Consider the following 14,005-nt stretch of genomic DNA (forward strand, 5'->3'; position numbering starts at 1 on the left):
CAAATGCTTATTAGTGAGCTCTCAATATAAATGCCCATGCTGGCTGCTGAGAAAGAAAAATAACCACTCCATCTTATCACTAGAATCTAAGGCTTTCTTTTGTTACCACAGTCACCACTAGAAAAACTGACAAAAAAAGAAAAGCAGAACTTTTCTGAGATATGAGAAGGACTTTTTCTGCAATGGTTTACATTGTCAGGAGCTAAACTGTTTCATAATTCAGGATCATAAAGACTGGAAAGTGACTTTTTAAACAAAAGCCATGAAACTTTATAAGTATGATAGCCATTTGAGCAAAATCTGTCTTTCTCCTCTTTCTTGTCTCAACTCAAATTTATTTTTCTGTGTTTTCATTGTTTTTGCAACAGAGGAAGTCACTGAAGCTCTTTGCCCTTGGCTTCCCTCATAGTAAATTGTATAACTCTGTGACACTCTATAGAAGAATGTGCATGTGCTAGCATGTTAGTTACGTCTATGTCTAAAAATTGCCTATAGTTATTTGATTTTTCTAGTCATATATTTAGAAAGTTATGTATGTATCTGTCTCTATCACTAAATCAAAAGTATTTTGAAGGCAGGTTCTATGTCCTTTTCATTTTGGATCTGGTACAGAGTAGGTACCCAGTATATATTTGTTGAATTAGTAAACTATTTCTTATGGAGATTTTCCCAAAAGCATTAAGCAGTGTTTTGTTAAATACTCAGTGTGTGTATGTTTATTTTGTGAGAGCCAAAACCATCTCTACTTTAACTCCTTCAGTATTCCTATAAACTAAGGAAAACCAGAATTTATTTTCATTGTTTTGTAAATGGAAAAATATAATTATCTTTAATGTTGGATACCAAATCTTGAATTTGTACTATGAAAGAAATAAACTAGTTAATATATTTTAAAACCCCTTTTTTTAATATACATAAAATTTTATTTATTTATTTATTTTTGGCTGTGTTGGGTCTTTGTTGCTGCATGCCGGCTTTCGCTAGTTGTGGTGAGCGGGGGCTACTCTTTGTTGCGGTGCGTGGCCTTCTCATTGCGGTGGCTTCTCTTGCTGCAGAGCACAGGCTCTAGGCGCGTGGGCTTCAGGAGTTGTGGCTCGCGTTGTTTCTCTCATTTATTTATCTTCATTGGAGTACAATTGCCCCACAACGGTGTGTTAGTTTCTGCTTTATAACAAAGTGAACCAGCTGGACATATTCATATATCCCCATATCCCCTCCCTCTTGCATCTCCCTCCCCCCCTCCCTATCCCACCCCTCTAGTGGTCACAAAGCACAGAGCTGATCTCCCTGTGCTATGCAGCTGCTTCCCACTAGCTAGCTATTTTACATTTGGTAGTGTACATATGTCCATGCCACTCTCTCACTTCGTCCCAACTTACCCTTCCCCCTCCCCATGTCCTCAAGTCCATTCTCTACGTCTGTGTCTTTATTCTTGTCCTGCCCCTAGGTTCTTCAGAACCTTTTTTTTTTTTTTTAGATTCCATATATATGTGTTAGCACACAGTATTTATTTTTCTCTTTCTGACTTACTTCACTCTGTGTGACAGACTCTAGGTCCATTCACCTCACTACAAATAACTCAATTTCATTTCTTTTTATGGCTGAGTAATATTCCATTGTATATATGTGCCACATCTTCTTTATCCATTCATCTGTCAGTGGGCACTTAGGTTGCTTTGATGTCCTGGCTATTGTAAATAGAGCTGCAATGAGCATTGTGGTACATGACTCTTTTTGAATTATGGTAAAAACCCTTTTTAAATAGAAGAATATTTATTCTTTTGTTTGTTTGTTAATGTTTTTCTACCAATGTAATAAAAGCTTTCACTGAGCATTTACTAGATGCAGGTCAATGTCCAGGTGTCAGATTCATGCTGCAGTCAGTTTTACAACCTTAAATTTAATTTTATTTATTATTTTTAATGAGAACTTTTGCAGTTTACTCTCTTAGCAACTTTCAAATGTGCAATGCAGTATTATTATTATTATTTTTAATTGGAGTAAATTTTATTTTTTTAATACATTTTTATTTGTTATTTTTTTCTGAGCACAAAAGAAATACATATGCTCATAGCAAACAATTTAATCATTATAAAAATATTTAATAAAAATACTAGAGATAACTTCTGTTGATAGTTCAGAGTATATTCCTACAATTTTTTTCTGTGGATTTATAGCCACATAATAATATTGTTAAAACTTTGAGGTGCAACATTTTAAATGAAATCATAATGCACACCCTAGTTTGCAATTTCTTTTTTTTCACATAATGTATCTAAACTTTTAAGTGTAGAAGATTTTCCAACTAGTAAATATAAAATTTCCTGTCTGCTTAATTGCTGAATCTTGCTTTTAGATGTTGACAGTACCCTATACTCTCACTTAGAATTACTTGTCACAATTGTAATTTGAATTATTATTTATAAAATTGTAGGTTATATACCTGTCTTCCTAAGTAAATTGTACATTCCATGCCTAATGCACACTAACTGAAACATACACATAACAGCAATAGATGCTATGAATGAATGAGTGAATGATGGGCTTCTATCTCAAGACTTTCTTTACAAGGCTTGTGTTCTTACCACATTTCATACTGCCTCCCCTTAGTGGTTTTTTAAAAATATATTTTGAGAATTTTCATATTCTTGCTATTTATGTTTACATTATTTTTAGTTTTGTTTAGTATGTTTTAGGTCAATGTGAAAACAGAGAAATAAGCATTTTAGATATTTAGAAGTATAGGAATAATTATTACATAATGATAAAAATAATCAGCATTTTAAACCTGTAAAGTTATTGGAGCTTACTACTTTTCAAAATTAAAAAGACAATAATAGGGGCTTCCCTGGTGGTGCAGTGGTTGGGAGTCCGCCTGTCAGGGCGGGGGACACGGGTTTGGGCCCTGGTCCAGGAGGATCCCACATGCCGCGGAGCACCTGAGCCTGTGCGCTGCAACTGCTGAGCCTGTGGGCCACAACTGCTGAGCCCTACAGCCTGTGCTCCACAGCGGGTGAAGCCACCGCAGTGGGGGGCCTGCGCGCCGAGGTTAAGAGTAGCTCCAGCTTGATGCAACTGGAGAGGGCCTGTGCGTGGCGGCGAAGACCAAACGCAGCCAAAAATAAATAAAATAAATTAAAAAAAAGAAGAAGACAATAATAAACATTCACAGAGCAGCTTTATTTCAATTTTCTGACATATTTCTTAGCCCATTCTCTTTCTACTCATTCAAGAAGAAAAAGTTTCTAAACTGAAATAATTATATAAATTAAATGATAAATGGCAGAGACTGGTAGTTATCCCCATGTAGTTTTTCCCAGGTTCTAGAAGCTCAGATTTGTGACCATCTGCAGTGGGCATTCCATTTCCAGCTTGCAACCAGGCATGGTCAGTAGCATGCAAAAGGAAGTGTCTTGTGGCAGTTTTCATGAACATTCTTCAGGAGACAGTGAGGTGTAGGCCCCTTTATTCTTGTCCTCTGACCCTTTTCCTGTTTGCTCCTCTGGAATATGATGCTATCATCTTGGACTATGAGGTTGAAGCCTTGCAGTTCAGAACATCAAGATGCATGGATCCTGGGTTCCTGGCGACATGAGTCACTGTGCCAGTCACGAACAACTTCCTGGACATTTCTATGAGACAAAAATAAATTCCCATTTTTATTAAGCTATTGTTTCTGTCATTTTCTCCCAAACTTAATCTTAGTTAATACAGATATTGAATCTGGAATTTCTAAGATGGTCCCTATAAGCTTATTATTTGCCACACATAACCAGCCCCTACCAATAGCATTTCATCAAAGAAACCATATGCAGCATTACTCCCTATTTATAGATTAAAAAAATAAGGACCAGAGAAGTTTCAATTCAGATTCTAGGGCCAATGTGCTTCGTAAAAGACTGCATTTACATACTAATTGACAAGTAATAAGATAGAATACAAGTCAATAATAGCCTGTTTTTGTATACAGTTCTGTTATTTGTTTCAAGATGTTAATCTCATCTAGTTCCTCAAAAGCACTCTTAAAGTAGGTGCATATATGACAAAACTGAACCCCAGAAAGTGTCATCTGCACAAGGTAACAAAACTAGACAGTGGACTAATTTCCTGGGTTCTAGTTCTTTATGCTTTTTATCATATTGTTCATCAGTCTTTTAAAGCCTCATCATAAAGTATATTATTTTGCATTTTATTAACCAAGTTTGAGAAATAATTTTTTTCATCTTCATTGTAGACGACAGGACGTCCTTTTCACATCCACATGTGCACAACCGAGAGAAGTGCATGAGCATCAGAGAAGAATTTATTGTGTATTAAATAAAGGTACTGTTTCTCTCTCCCTCTGAGAAGGAGGAGATATTGGAAGGAAGAGTAGAAAAAATATATCTGACTTAAAACACTCTCTTGTTTCAAGAAAACAGTAGTATTAATTGCTACCTATACTCTTGACCTAGCTAATGGGTAATGATGTATCATTTCCAGTCTCAAATGTAAAATAGATAACTAGTGGGAAGCAGCTGCATAGCACAGGGAGATCAGCTCAGTGCTTTGTGACTGCCTGGAGGGGTGAGATACGGAGGGTGGGAGGGAGAGACAAGAGGGAGGAGATATGGGAACATATGTATATGTATAGCTGATTCACTTTGTTATAAAGCAGAAACTAACACACCATTGTAAAGCAACTATACTCCAACGAAGATGTTAAAAAAAAAAAAAAGTCAAGCAGTCCTTTCACTGACCAAAACAATATAATCCTAATTGAAAAATCCACATGCATAAAAAACCCAATTGCTGATTTGAGCATCCTAGCTAGTTGAAGCTGAATTTTTTTAGTGTGCAATTTGCATTTGGGTTCATGCCCTAGTGCACCCAAATTTCAGTATTATTCAGTTTCCTGAGGAACCCATATACGGACAACCTTAGTGAACAATATTTCCTCCACTTCCTATATAATTGTTTAGGTAACTGCTCCATATTGTTGTTGGTGTAGCCTTAGATCCTCTGAAGGATAATCCGTATTTTAAAATAATCTGACCTTGACTTCTTCTCCAATGTACTTTAAAAATAAACCATTTTGGGGGGTCTCTAATAGTTTCTCTTTTGATTTGTCTGCTGTTCTTATTGTTTAGTTTACTCCTTTTTGCTTGTGTGGGATAGGGACTGAATGTTGATTACTGAAAGTTTGGATTCCTTCCAGGCATTTATTCTGGGACAGTTCTCAGTCTGTTAGCACTAAAACCTACCTATTGCCCTGTCCTACCCTTTCCTACCCATAATATGATATACACCCACTCTTTTCCCACCATGTAGTGGGAAGGATGGGAGTTCTTTTAAGAATCTCTGTAAATTTAAGTATACCTAGAATATTTCTGGGTAAACATAAATAAGGCCCAGGGAACTTATTAAGGATAATAAAATTACTTACTGTACTATTTTTTTTAAGGAAATATTTTTAAACCACTTTCTTGCAGTTCCATCATTAGAGTTGCCTCTAACTAAACTTTCCTTAGTAGTCAATTCTTTTTTCAAAAAATTAATTAATTAAATTTTGGCTGCATTGTGTCTTTGTTGCTGTGCGGGGGCTTTTCTTTGGTTGCGGTGAGCGGGGACCACTCTTCTTCAGCATGCGCGGGTTTCTCCTTGCGGTGGCTTCTCTTGTTGTGGAACACAGGCCCTAGGTGCATAGGCTTCAGTAGTTGCAGCACTCGGGCTCAGTAGTTGTGGCTCGTGGGCTCTAGAGCGCAGGCTCAGTAGTTTTGGAGCACGGGCTTAGTTTCTCCCCAGCATGTGGGATCTTCCCGGACCAGGGCTCGAGCCCGTGTCCCCTGCATTGGCAGGCAGATTCATAAACCACTGTGCCACCACGGAAGTCCCAATAGTCAATTCTTATACAACTTCCTTTTCCCCTTCTACCGTATGTAGTATTTTACTTAAATGACTTTTCCTGGTATAAATTACATTTGCTTTTTAGGGAACTGGGAGATGTAACTCATTGTAGTCCCCTACTCTTTTTCTACATCCCACTGCTCATTTGAGGGTCCAGATTCCTAGTGTTTTCACTTTCATATTTCCATGCTATGATAACCTGAGTATAGTAAAGTTTTGAAATATAAGTTAGAAGTCCTGAATGTTACCAGATAACCTTGGACCAATCAATGACCTCTACATTTCTTACTAGTAAAGTGTATGTATAATAACTAGTAATCAAATGATCTATATGCTTGTTTGGGCTTGTCTAAAGTCAGAGAAACAGTAATTAAGTACTAGTAATTAATGCTAAAAGAATTACAAAGCAAGGGATTCTCATCATTTAATTGGCTTGGATTGAAGAAAAGGAAGAACAGTTTTTTCAAATATTATCACATGAATAGTTTTAAAAAGCTAGCAACCATTTTACTGAGTATTATAAGATATATTTTCAAAATGTACCTCCATAATTATAGTGATTTTTCAACAGTTCTAACAAAGTAGGTAAAATAAAACCATAATTATATTTAATTTATTAAAAACAGAAAGTAAAGTATCCTCTTTTATGAACCCTTGATTCTTTCCCTTCCTTGCAGACCCAGCTTCATTAGGCATAAAAACTCCTGCAATTATTTCATATCCCCAAAGTTTCTACCTTCTCTGAATTGTTGTATATCTCATGTATCTTATGACACTCATTCTAATCCTTCTTATGTACAATGTTGTAATTGTTCTCTAGAATTTTTTTTAAATGGCTTTCGTCTTCTAAAGGGAATTTTAATTTGCTGGGAAAAAAAAGGACTGTACACTCTCATTTACTCTCAAAATTTTATCTATTAACACAGAATAAATCTTAATAGATAAACTCTGACTTAAATAGCTCTATAGTTCCTTGGCACTAGAATGTATAAACACAACTGATGGGGCAATTCATATTAGTCTATGAAGTAAACAAGAAAGTTAGTTCTGATCAGTTTCTCAAAATTATATACTATTTCCTTCAAAAATAAACTTCTTCTTGACAAATGTAACATTTCATGTAATCTACTGTAGGTTCAAAGCATAAGAATCTTTGACTTATGGAGAGGGAGGTAATAACTAAAGCTTTACAATCATAATATTTTAATTTTTATAATGTTATATATATAATAACATTTATAATATTTTAAATTTTATAATGTTATATATTTTTCAAAATGTTTTCATGTATCTTGCGGGGGGTAGGCACAAAATATACTTTAATGTTACAATACATCATTTAATAATGAATATTAGGGGCTTCCCTGGCGCTGCAGTGGTTGAGAATCTGCCTGCCAGTGAAGGTGACACGGGTTCGAGACCTGGTCTGTGAAGATCCCACATGCCACGGGGCAACTGGGCCCATGAGCCACAACTACTGAGGCTGCGCGTCTGGAGCCTGTGCTCCGCAACAAGAGAGGCAGCGACAGTGAGAGGGCCACGCACCGCGATGAAGAGTGGCCCCCGCTCGCCACAACTAGAGAAAGCCCTCGCACAGAAACGAAGACCCAACACAGCCAAAAATAAATAAATAAAAATAAATAAATTTAAAAAAAGAAAAAAGATAATGAATATTAGGTTTTAGCTGAAATTCCTTGAGATCCAGTATAGAATAGTGGAAAACTAGAATCAAAATACTTGGGTTTGAATCCTGTTCCCACTTACAAGCTGTGTGACCTCTGTCAAGTTACTTAACCTCTCTGTATCTCATCTATAAAATATACATAATTATAATAATTGGTTGTAATAATTAAATGAATTAATACATATAAAACACTTAGAATCATGCCTAGAACTTAATTAGAATTAAATAAGTATCTTATTACTATTTTGGGAAAATTTTAATGTATTATTTCTAAAACATTAGTTGAATTTAGATTTATTACAAGTTTTATATAAAAATGGATCAGCTGTAGTTGATACAATAATTTCATTTCTCTAACTACAATGTGAGAAGCAAAAGTTTAATCACAGTGTCTTAAACTTTTCTATAAACTATCTCTCATCAAGCATATGGGACAATTTTTATTATTTGCTCATAAAACACTTGATTTACTATATAATTCACTTTCTATTGCTGGATAAATATTTATTGGAACATATTCAAATTTGGTCTCTTTTAATTTGCTTTTATTGCTAAACTGTCTTGGACAAGTTTTTTTTTGGTCAATTAAAACACATAAAAGTAAATATATGTGTTACATATATATACGTATATACCACCAAAAATATATTTTAGGAAAGGTATGAAATCTCTCCAATGTCACTCTATTTCTCCCAAAAGCATCCTTAAATCCCATTCTCCAGAGGTTTGCTACATATTCTCCATGTTTTTTTATATACTATATAAGAATGGTGACATGTCCATATGCATGCATACATGGTACATTTTTTCTCATAAAATAAGGATTATACCATGTCTAATGGTCTTTATGGTCTCATGTTTTTTCTTAATATATCCCATACATCTTACTATATTAATACATATAGATTTATCCTCATTCTTTCCTTTTCATTTTTTGGTGGAAATTCAGAAGCATGTAGAAACATGTACAATTATATATGCAAACAAATATATGCATAGTGAGCATCCAGACATCCATTACTCAGGTTGAGAAAAAGAACATTGCCAGGACGTTGGAAATCCTATCAGTGCCCTTTGAAATGGCTGCAATTTTTATGTTTACCCCTTCATTCATTGAACCATTCACTTAACAACAGATACATACGCTGTTCCTAAATTTTTGCTATTACTAACAATGTTGTAATGACCATGTTCTATTTTATTTTTACATTCTCATGAAACCATATCTATAGGATGGATTCCTAGAAGTGGGATCACTAGGTAACAGGGTATGTACTTTTCAGATTTTAATAAGGAAAATTCCATTATCCTCCAAAAGTTTTTACAAATTATATTTCCATCAAAAATGTAAAGCTCATTTCCCCACACTTCATACTATCCAAAAGTTATTGATATCAATCTTTTAAATTTTTCTAATCTGATTAGAAAAAATCATATTTATTTTAATTTATATGTTTTAACTGGTGAAGTTTAGCATTGTTTCATATGTTTATTATGTATTTGTACTTTGTTGGTGAATTGCCTTTTATACCCCAAACCCATTATTCTATTGATTTGTATATATTTCCTTACTAATTTGTAGGAATTTTTTATAAAACAGATATATAAATCACCTGTCAGTTATGAGGCAGAAGGATTTTCTTTTGGGTGTAATTTTAAAGTTTTTTTAATGCATCATTGAATGCATGAAAGCAGATGCCTTGAGGTTCAAGAATGAATATTTAATAAACCATTTTTTCACACTTCCATTTTCTCACAGTATCTTAACTTCTCACAGCAAAGGTTATTTAAAGAACATGGAATTTTTTTTAACATCTTTATTGGAGTATAATTGCTTTACAATGGTGTGTTAGTTTCTGCTTTATAACAAAGTGAATCAGCTATACATATACATATATCCCCATATCTCCTTCCTCTTTCATCAAGAACATGGATTGTCGAATCTAAAATTGTATTTATCATTTTGGGTTTCCATTCCTCGACATGCACCTGCATTTTAAATCATTTGCACTTAATTATTTTCATTTCTCATAGGCAGAAGCTGTTAAATTGTTAATTGTTAAGAACAGTATAGTCTGAACTACTATGCATAAAATTAAAAAGCTACAAGGATATATTATACAACATAGGGCATATAGCCAAATTTTATAATAACTATAAATGGAGTATGACCTTTAAAAATTGTGAATCACTGTGTTGTACACGTGAAATTTATATAATACTATACATCAACTATACCTCAAAAAAAGAACCTTATAGTCCATGGATACCATTTTAGAGTTGTGTATCTAGTTTTCCAAAGAAGCAATTTATTACTATACTAAGTAAATCACTATACAGAAGCTGCATATTCCTCAGTAAAGGGGAAATTACATTAGTTTAGAGTTAAGAGTTAAGACTTCAAATCACCTTTCTTAAAGGTTTTTATATATACCACTAACCTTCTCTTGGTATTTTATGTTTCTTGAATCGTTTGTTAAGATTCAACTTTGGATGTGATGGAAAGGTGATAAATATCCTAGAAAAGCTGACAATATTTAAAAATTACTTGAACACTCTATTGTTAATATAAATGAATACTTGCTCCTGTTAGAGAGGAAACTATGCTTGACTTTACTCTTACAAAAAATCAGAAAAGGACATACACACACTTTTGCAAAAGATATTAAATTAGAACCATAGGTAATTTTTCCACTTTTCCTTTTTAAAAATGTTTTCTTTTCTTTTTTAATTGAAGTATAGTTGATATACAATGTTGTGCCAATCTCTGATGACATCTTTTCCTTTTAAATCTATGGATTATATACCTTTGAGAAGCAAGGAATCTATCTTAATTGTAGCCTGGAGATAGGAAAGATATTCTGTCATTTGATAATTTTTAAAATTTAAAATTTCTAACTTGACTAAAATTTTATTTTGGCCTCTATCTATAGAAAAAAGGAAGAATAACATTTTGAGAAATAGGAAAATCTGATCTATAATTTCTTAAGATTATAATATGCTTCGGACTTCCCTGGTGGCGCAGTGGTTAAGAATACACCTGCCAATGCAGGGGACACGGGTTCGAGCCCTGGTTTGGGAAGATCCCACATGCCGCAGAGCCACTAAGCCTGTGTGCCACAACTACTGAGCCTGCACTCTAGAGCCGGCGAGCCGCAACTACTGAGCCCACGTGCCACAACTACTGAAGCCCATCACCTAGAGCTTGTTCTCAGCCACAAAGACAAGCCACAGCAATGAGAAGCCCGTGCACTGCAATGAAGTGCACGGAGCTGCGTGCAGCAACGAAGAGCCAACGCAGCCAAAAATAAATAATAAAATTAATTTTAAAAAGGTTATAATATGCTTGAAGGTAATTTCTTTTTAAATGTTTTAATGTATTTAATGTTTTTAATATGTTAGAAAAGAAGTGTATTCTCTATTTTTTTTAATCCTCTGCTAATTGTATTCTGTTTGTTGTTTAGTTCACATGCATGAAATAACTAAACCTTGGCAAGAGTTTTTAGCTGGGCTCAGCTTTTTGTAAGCCAAATGATTTTGAAAGAAGATGGGCATTCTTTAGCTTCCAAAATGTTGACTCTGGATTCAGCAGCTACCAAGTAATAATAGACTACCCACTGACTTAAAGGTCAAAATCATAGAATGATTAGAACATCATGATTATGTGAAGAAAAAACATTGCATCAATTAGTGCCAAGTTTGAATTAGATTGTGCTCTGTGACCTACTTTCCTCAGATTCATTTGGTCTCTATGGATAGAACATGTACCAGTATCCTCTGGAAACTATTAGTTATTTAAAATTTGAAGGTTTTAAAGAAATCATATATTAGTGAATCTTACCTTCCTGACAATACTAAAGGAGGTTAATTTGTCAACAGCTATGTGAAATAAAGAATATTACAGTGTACAAAAACTAAGACAAGCAATACTACTGGAGCCTTGATGTAGGCAAGTATTATAAATTTCACTGATACTTATACAGGTTACACTGGTTGTGTTAGTTTGTATACATATATATAAAACGACAAATGTATATTCATATACATAAAATAACAAATGTATTATATATAATTCAAATGCATACAATTCATCCTTTTAACATGAACAAGTCAGTGGTTTTTAGTATATTCACAGTTGCACAACCATCACCAATATTTAATTTCAGAACATTCTCATCACCCCCAAAAGAAACCCTGTACAAATAACAGTCATGCCCGAAAGCTGGTTCTTTGAGATAAGCCTCTGACTAGGCCGACCATGAAAAAGAGAGAAGACACAAATGCAGATTTTAAAGGGATAATAAGAGAATATCAGGCTTCCCTGGTGGCGCAGTGGTTGAGAGTCCACCTGCCCATGCAGGGGACACGGGTTCGTGCCTCGGTCCAGGAAGATCCCACATGCCGCGGAGCGGCTGGGCCCGTGAGCCATGGCCGCTGAGCCTGCGCGTCCGGAGCCTGTGCTCCGCGGCGGGAGAGGCCACAGTAGTGAGAGGCCCGATTATCACAAAAAAAACCCCACAAACAAACCCAGAATATCATTATCATCATTATTAGTAACAACTTTGTCAATAAATCCAAAAATTTAGATGGAATGGACAGATTCCTAGGAAAATATAATTCACTAAAAGTAAAGAAAGAGAAAAAATAGGAAAATCTGAATAGTCTTATAACTATTACGGAAAATGAATTTCTGTCAGCGGCAACATCATTTACCTCTTACCCAAGCCAGAATTAAAGGTGAGACTGCTTCCAGCTATGTACTTCCTTTGTAGAAATCAGAAAAAGGCACTCCTTGAAAATGCACGTAGCTCCATGCCAGGGGACAGGACTTTGTGAACTAAGTGTGTGCTGGATGTCAGCTTCCATGTGCCCTTGTCAGCTAGGGACACTTTGTCAGTGAACATCCTATACAACTGTATGTGGCAGCCCTGCCTTGATCTTCCCCCTTTTTTCTCTTTTCCCCCAATTCAATTAATTCACAAATACTGCCAAGTGTCTCCAAAGTATATCTTTTCCACTCTTTCGACCTTAGCTTAGCCACCATCATGTCCCACCCTGACTACTGTACAACACCCTCCTGTCTGGTCACTCTGTGTCTACACTTACCTCCTCCAATCTATTCTCCACACTGCAGGTGAAGTGATCATCTTAAAACATAAATCCAGGGACTTCCCCAGTGGTGCAGTGGATAAGAATCTGCCCTCCAATGCAGGGGACACTGGTTCGATCCCTGGTCCAGGAAAATCCCACATGCCGCGGAGCAGCGAAGCCCATGCGCCACAACTACTGAGCCTGCGCTCTAGAGCCTGCGAGCCACAACTACTGAGCCCGCGTGCTGCAACTACTGAAGCCCGCACGCCTAGAGCCCGTGCTTCGCAACAAGAGAAGCCACAATGAGAAGCTCGTGCACCCAATGAAGAGTAGCCCGCACTCACTGCAACTAGAGAAAGCCTGCGCTCAGGAACAAAAACCCATCACAGACCAAAAATAAATTTTAAAAAATTAAATCTTAAAAAAAACCCCACATAAATCCAGTAACATCAATCTCCTGCTTAAATTCTTCAGTGACTTCCCTTTTCACTAAGAAAAAAAATCCAAACTCTTTACTATGAACCACAAGGCCCTGAGTGATCTGACGCTATGTTTCTAGTCTCATCTTGTGCTACTCAGCTCTTTGCCTACTCTGCTCTAGCCACACTAGTCTTATCTCAGTTTAATTAATCTGCCAAAAATCTTTCCTGCCTCAGGCTTTTGCACTATTCCTTTTGGAATAGTAAGAATAACTAGTATTTATTTTGCTCTTGCTACATGCTAGGCACTGTTCTAAGTACCCTCTGTATATGCACACATTTAATCCTCACAAATAAATAAATTTATTTATTAAATAAATAAAATAAATAAAGGTTAAATAAATTTCCCAAAGTCCCACAGTTTGTACTTGATGACACTAAGATGAGCTTCTACACACTCTTTGTATAGCAGCCTCTTCTCATCCTCTAGGTCTCAGCATATCAATTCCATCCTTGGGGAAGACTTCTCTGGCCACTGTACCTAAGGTAGGTCTCATTGTTGGTCACCATCTCAGCTGTTAGTCTGTGTGCTTCATAGTACACACTATGACTTATTGTTATTATTTTTATCTTTTTTCTCCCTCTCTCACTAGAATGTAAGCTCCATAAGGACAGGAACTTACTATAGAAACATCAATATGCGAAATGCTTCAAAATACAAAATGATGAAAAAGAATACTCTTTCAGCATCTAGCACATTGTTTTGCACACAATAACTACTCAATCAATGCTACCAAATTAATAAGAATAATATATCTTTCCTATTCAGATACTTACCTGCAGAAGAATAAATCCCTTACAATTTAAAACTAAATGAAACAAAACTACTTTAATTACTCCTCAGTCAGCTTAGGTTTTACTAGAA

General features: G+C 35.5%; 1 long non-coding RNA gene across 1 annotated transcript in view; it reads right to left on the reverse strand.

Moving 5' to 3' along the window:
* Positions 1–3,159: 3,159 nt before the first annotated feature.
* Positions 3,160–14,005, reverse strand: part of LOC137219046 (uncharacterized) — a 44,373-nt gene continuing 33,527 nt past the window's right edge. Inside the window, exon 4 of the long non-coding RNA XR_010940960.1 lies at positions 3,160–3,632. This is a non-coding gene — a long non-coding RNA (uncharacterized lncRNA). The remainder of the gene's footprint in view (positions 3,633–14,005) is intronic.

This window comes from Pseudorca crassidens, chromosome 2 (assembly GCF_039906515.1).
Source record: "Pseudorca crassidens isolate mPseCra1 chromosome 2, mPseCra1.hap1, whole genome shotgun sequence".
Classification (NCBI taxonomy): Eukaryota; Metazoa; Chordata; class Mammalia; order Artiodactyla; family Delphinidae; genus Pseudorca; species Pseudorca crassidens.